The following is a 6,196-nucleotide window of genomic DNA, read 5'->3' on the forward strand; positions in this document are numbered from 1 at the left end:
CTCTAGACTGTCTAGAATTTAGTTAATTCATTCAGTTTTATGGAAGGATGGGTAATAGCCTTGCTCACATTAAAATATTTTTTTTCCATTAACATAAGTAGGCAAAGCATTATCTCTGAAAGTAGACAGCACTGTTCATAGCGTTCTCGGCGTGGTATCATTTCTTACTCTTTTCCTGAAACTATGCACAAGACGTCATCCAGATTTATCCTCTCCCAAGTTTTGCCCTGTTGTGTGTCTTAGATGTGCACGTATGACTCAAGCTGAGAGTTCATTTTTTGACTGTAAGGAGAACCAGAGAATTAAGTATTTTCATATCTCTAAATTAGTTCCTCTTCTTTGTCAACTAAAAAAAATATCTTTCCTTGAGTCTGTTCATGGTCAGAAAATAAGCATGTGTAGGAGCTGGGACATAAAACAGAATTCATGTATATTCCTCTGTTTGCTGTTATCTCTGGGTGTCCTTACTGTGCCTAGAGTTCCTTGCCTGCGTTGTGAAGAAAGCGGCTTCTCTTCTATCAGTGGCTGACACATATTGTGGGAGACTTACTACTGCCACGTTAAATTATTATCTTTATGAAAACAAATGTTAAGCTGCCATTGCTACTGTTTCTTTATTCTGTCAGCAATGCAACCGAGGCAAATGCTTCACTAAAATATCTCTGGCTCTTTTGTACGCTGTGTTGAGTAATGACTCTGTTGTAAACACTGACTATCCCTGTTTAATAGAATACATAAAAATAATAATCTTCACCATGAGCTAGCCTTTGGAAAGAGCTTTTTTCTCTAGAAAAAAAAAAAAAAAAAAAGTGCTGTGAGACATACATTTAAGTTTACTGTTGAACCTTAGTGCCCAGCAAATACATAGGCATGGGAATATAAAGACTTAATGCATCAGGCCTGCATGATGGACAGGCTACTCTGTACATTACATCTCTTTTAACTAGTCATGAATCTTATTATGGCGAGAGTAATGGTTGTGTGTGCTAGAGGCTAATCTCTTGAATAGGAAAGCTATTTGTTTTATTATTCTTAAGGTTCTTACATTGCAGGAACCTGCTGCGATTCAGAAGTGTAAGGAGACAGGCTGATGACAGTAAATATTGTAAAAAGCTGTTTATAAAGAAAATAAACTGATGTGTCTTAGCACATTATTTCCATTTAGAAGATTTCCAGTGTTGCCTAAGTGCAATTCACCATGGATAATTGATATTAATACTGAGTTTTGTTTTTGTTGGTGCAGACATTGCTACTGCTGTTTGGTGTCTATGCATACACATATTACTATATGTTGAAAAGATTTGAATGTTTTGACTTCCAATGTGTTAAAATATTTAACATTAAAAAAATACCAAGTCACTGCCACTCTTTCTTTCTGTCCCTGCTCTAGAGTGTTATGCACATAAATATCAATCGACACAAAGATTCAAAGCTTAGTTTTGACCAGAGGGATTAAAGCAACCCACACCATCACTGGAGGTAGGACACAAAAGTTCAAAACATCTCAAAAGGAGACTGGATCTGGACACAACTCTTCTGTGTCTTAAATGAATGTTGCAACCAATTAACTATAAGATGAAAGTGAAAAACCACCACATGACCTCTTGGTTATGTTTCACGAACAATGGTTGTTGGAGACTCCAAATTCCAGGAACAGGCTCAAGACCAGGTAAATACAATCACTTGGTTTAGTCCATATCTCTTCTACCAATGTTGTGGATTTTGTAGATGCACCTTTAATTTATCATTTTCCCCCACACAACATACAGGATGTCTGAATGCCAGTTAAAGGCTGTGCATTGTACTGGACTAAAAATTGGTGCTCCAAAATCCAGCTGTGGATCTAACCTGATTTACTTCAGGCCTCTGAAAATAAGCTGGAAAGACTTACATGGGAAAGCTTTCACAGTAACTTCTCCAAGTTTCCTGCCCTGCCCCATCCGCATGTCGGAGTTGTTTATGATTCAGGGGCTTATGCTTTAGGCTAAAACATAGCATTTTACAGAGAACTATCACTCATTTCCATGTGCCTTAAAACCGTGTTGTAATACAGCCCTTTGGGAGCTGTTTCACAAACGGTTTGAAAATCCATGCAGTGGAGATGGAGAGATGTAAGCCTGTCTCGTCCCAAGGTAATACGTTCTGGATGGTTAATCAAATCCTTCTGTTAAAGCAGCAATTGCAGTGACTGACTTCTTTTTTGTTCTTGGAGCACGTTTGGAAAACTGTTGGTTAAAAGACTTAAAAGATTGTTAAAAGATGTTCCTCTTAGAGAGGACTGGGTGCTTTGATGCAAACCTATTGTCTAACAAGCAGCCTGTTCTGGTCTGTTCACAGCACTAGGAGAGGTGGAATGCAGGGAAACTTCTTTTTACTGTCTGTTCAGTTGTCATCTGGAAAAAGCAGTTTGTACACGCTGACATGTCGGTACAACATTGGGGTATGTATTTTATATTTCTTCAAAAGTTATTTTATTGCTTTTGTCTTGGTTCTGTGACATGAAACAGGTACAAAGCAGGAGATAAAGGTAGAGGCTGAGAGACAGCAGTGCTTGGGTAACTGCTTTTCTCGCTGCATGCTGATACAGCCGTCTTTACTTCTCATTTATATTTGGTACATTGGCTTTACCTTTATTCATACTTTTTTTGCTTTGTTCACCTTTATGTGGTTCTCTTTTTTGGGTAATTACTCTGCTTTATTGTTCTTCTGTGCACAATTCCACTGCAGCTATATTTATGAAAGGGAGTTTAGTCAAACAAACCAGCTTAGCCTGTGCTCCATGGGGACTTATTAAAGTTCTTGTTATTCTTACTATTCATGTTAATGCTTTGAATTTTAATTACATTCACATGCAGATAAATAGTCCATGTTCTTTATACTTGTAAAGCAGGTTCTATGAATCCTGTAAAAATCACTTCTGTTTCATCTACTATTTGTTTTATAAGATTTTCAAAGGGAGCAAATTCCTCAGCATTTGGTGTGTTAAAATTCCCACTGAAGTACTTGGTCATTTCTATCTGTGCTAGATTTAACTTTTTACAGTGTTTGGTAGATAACTTTAAGCTTCTACCATATGCACACACCAGGTCCATGTTCAGTTGCATCACTCTGTTTGTAGAAGGTGAATGTCGCTCCTTTGATCCCTTGTATTTTAAACACACACACACACACACACACACATCTGCATGAAGAGCTTGAGCAATGATAGACCAAGCCAAGCAAATATTGAGGCACTATGCTTGACAAAAATAATAATGCAATCATCAAGACCTAGGTAAGGTTTCACTGAACCACGGAATCAAGCAAAGAACTCTCTAATGGAGTTAACAGAGTGGTGTGGGTGTATCAGAGTGAGAAGAATGCTCTTCTCCCAAATAGCCTCAGGAAACAAGACCATTAGCAGAAGCTGGTTGAGAAGCAGCTTCATTTTTCAGTATTTTCTGAAAGATGATTTTCCTCTTCTATAGATTACACGGCTACGGACTGCCCCATTAATTTCTGTATGCACAGCTAATTCAAGTTCAGGAACATTTAAATCTTGCTTCATAAGACACACAGCAATGGGCTATGTTATGGGCTGCAGTATTTTTTCATTGAAAAAAAAAAAATCTGTTTCTTGACACCTACGATAGTGCTAAGAAACCATACCAAAAAAACAAACAAACAAACAAAAAAAACCACTTAATATCAAAAGTGATTTGGATGTTAAATAAATGATTCCATCTGTAAAATAAGCCACAAAACATTTAGTCCTTGAGTTTTGTTGTTTGGAATGCCTATATAGTTGTGGATTAGGAGGGAGCTTTAAAAGATTTAAAAGATAAAATCCCATAGAAGAAATTTAAGCAGTAGTAGTTTTTCATTTTTGTTTTGGTTTTCCCCTCAGAGAGAACATATCTACCTCTGACAAAGGTTCTGAAAAGTTTAATGATGTTTGTGCTTTGTGCCTTGACTTTGATAGACAAAGCTGTATATATTCTTTCTTCCCCCAACACAGGCTTATTTCAGATAGTAGCTGGAATGATGTTCAAAGGCAAAAATAAATAACTTAAGTTTTCCTTGGGCTTCAATAGCAAACCAAGTTTTCCTTAAAGTGAAGAAATTTCAGCTTCTGTAGCAGTGTAATCTCTATTTAGTTGTCTAGAATGTTTGCAGGAAAAAGAATGGCTTAAATTGCTTAAATTCCTAATGATTCAAAAACCATGCCATTCTGAATAATTTAGTCTTCTACATCTACAACAGTAGGTGAGGCAAAGATCTTTTTAACTTGTTTGCAGTGGTGAAATGAAAACTTCAAATAAAATGTTTTTGTAAAAAAAGAAAAAAATGACAAAAAAAAAAAAAAAGAAAAAAAAAGAAACACAAGTCTTGGCTTTCACTGAAGTGTCTTATCCATTTTACTTTGGTTTACAATGGACTGTTGGTGCTCAGATGAACAGTCACTATATCATAACTCTTGTAACAAGGCTAACAGGAGTTCAAGCATTCATCATATTAAAAACTCTAGAGACAGGAAGGCAGCTCATACACTTTAATATGCTCTGGATTGGTGCCCTGATTTGAAATACTCCCATAATGTCTTTTACATATATTTTGGATTGGCTGTGTTCAAAGTAATGGTATGCAAGTTATGTTAGTTAACAATGACTTTGAATATACGCAGTGATTTCCATCCAAAGATCCCAAGGCACTTCATTGCATAATTTCCTTATAACCTTCCTGAAAATACAGTTTAGATTTTAATCCTATATCAAGAAAAATAGTAACCCCTCCTAGAGAGGGTTGCTGGCATTTTGTATTATTTCTTTATTCTCTCGTATGTATTTAGTTTATCTGCTTTGGAGGAGGAGTGCTATAGAACCAAGCAGAATTACAGCCAGGATGAATTTTGCTGGGTACTAGCAACCACTGTGTGTGCCATTTAAATTATTTATGTGCTCCTTTGGGAGACTTTCTTCACTCCTGTCAATCAGAAAAGGAAAAAAAAAAAAAAAAAAAAAAAAAAGAAAACAGATAATGAATACCTTGTGATTCTCTCTTCAGCAGGATGGGAGAAAGGGTACAAAGAAGTCTTCAGGTATTTCTTGCTTTCTCTTGCTATCTCTGACTTCCTAAGAGTCTTAGTGATTGGTAGCTCAACAGCTTTGCATAATGATTAAATTTTCAGCTATTACGTGGTGAGATTCCACATCCTCAGGTTCATTTATGAGGTCTCCATGAAAATAATTGTGTACAGAAGAAAACAAAAAGACTATCAGTACCAAAGACCACTGTGGTGGCCCCATGATGCTGGCAGCCAGCCGAGGTGCCAGTGGGTGCAGGTGGCTCTCTCTGTGCTGGCTCTTTCCAACTCTGAGCCCAGACGGAGGGCAGCACAGCTCTGTGCTGACCTGTGCTGGCCCCTTATGGGGCTGCAGCCATCTTCCAAATGCCCCAACAGCCACAACTCTTGCACATCTCCACCGCTGCTCCTGTGGGTGCCCTGGTAAGCCACGACTTTTGCTCTTAATCCATCCTGGCCATTTTTTCTGCTTTGGAAAGGGCAATGAGGTAGAGGGAGAATGTTAAATCCTGTTATTCCAAACCTGAGACAGCATCTTGGCTCTGCTTAACATGAAGCAGACCAAAAGCCCTACCCTGCAGTATCTCCCTTTTTACCCAGACTGGCTTTGGTTGTTGCCTGTGTGTATGTTTGCAGGGTTTGTTTTCTTTGCAGTGGCATTATTCATAACTAAAACTCTCTTTTCCTCCAACTCTTGACCCCAACCAGAGCTGGCTGTGATTTAATCCTTTCCCTCTCTGGCAGCTCCTGCACTTGGCTCCTGGCACAGGGCTGTGGCAGGACTTGGACTCCAGCAGCCCTAGCACTGCTTCCAGCTCTTGTCCTTCGGACTGAGGAGTATCCTCATTCCAGCTTGCTTCTCATGTAATGTGTTTCATTATTGCTTCCACATTATGATGAAGAAATAATATTCAGACTGGCTTTTTTTGCACAGACAGATGGCAAATAACTGAGCCTAATGAGGAGAATAAGTTGGAGCATGGTGGTAGTGTCAAAGGGGGGATTACTGGAAGTCTGTCTTGTACAAGCTGAGAATCCAACAAACATAAATTGTAGCCAAAGTATATTGCTGGGTGGTTTTCTTATTCAATTTGTTTCACATTGCCTCTTAGCCAAAATTTTTGCAACTGTCCT

Source organism: Aythya marila, assembly GCF_965140915.1.
Source record: "Aythya marila genome assembly, chromosome: 5".
Taxonomy (NCBI): Eukaryota; Metazoa; Chordata; class Aves; order Anseriformes; family Anatidae; genus Aythya; species Aythya marila.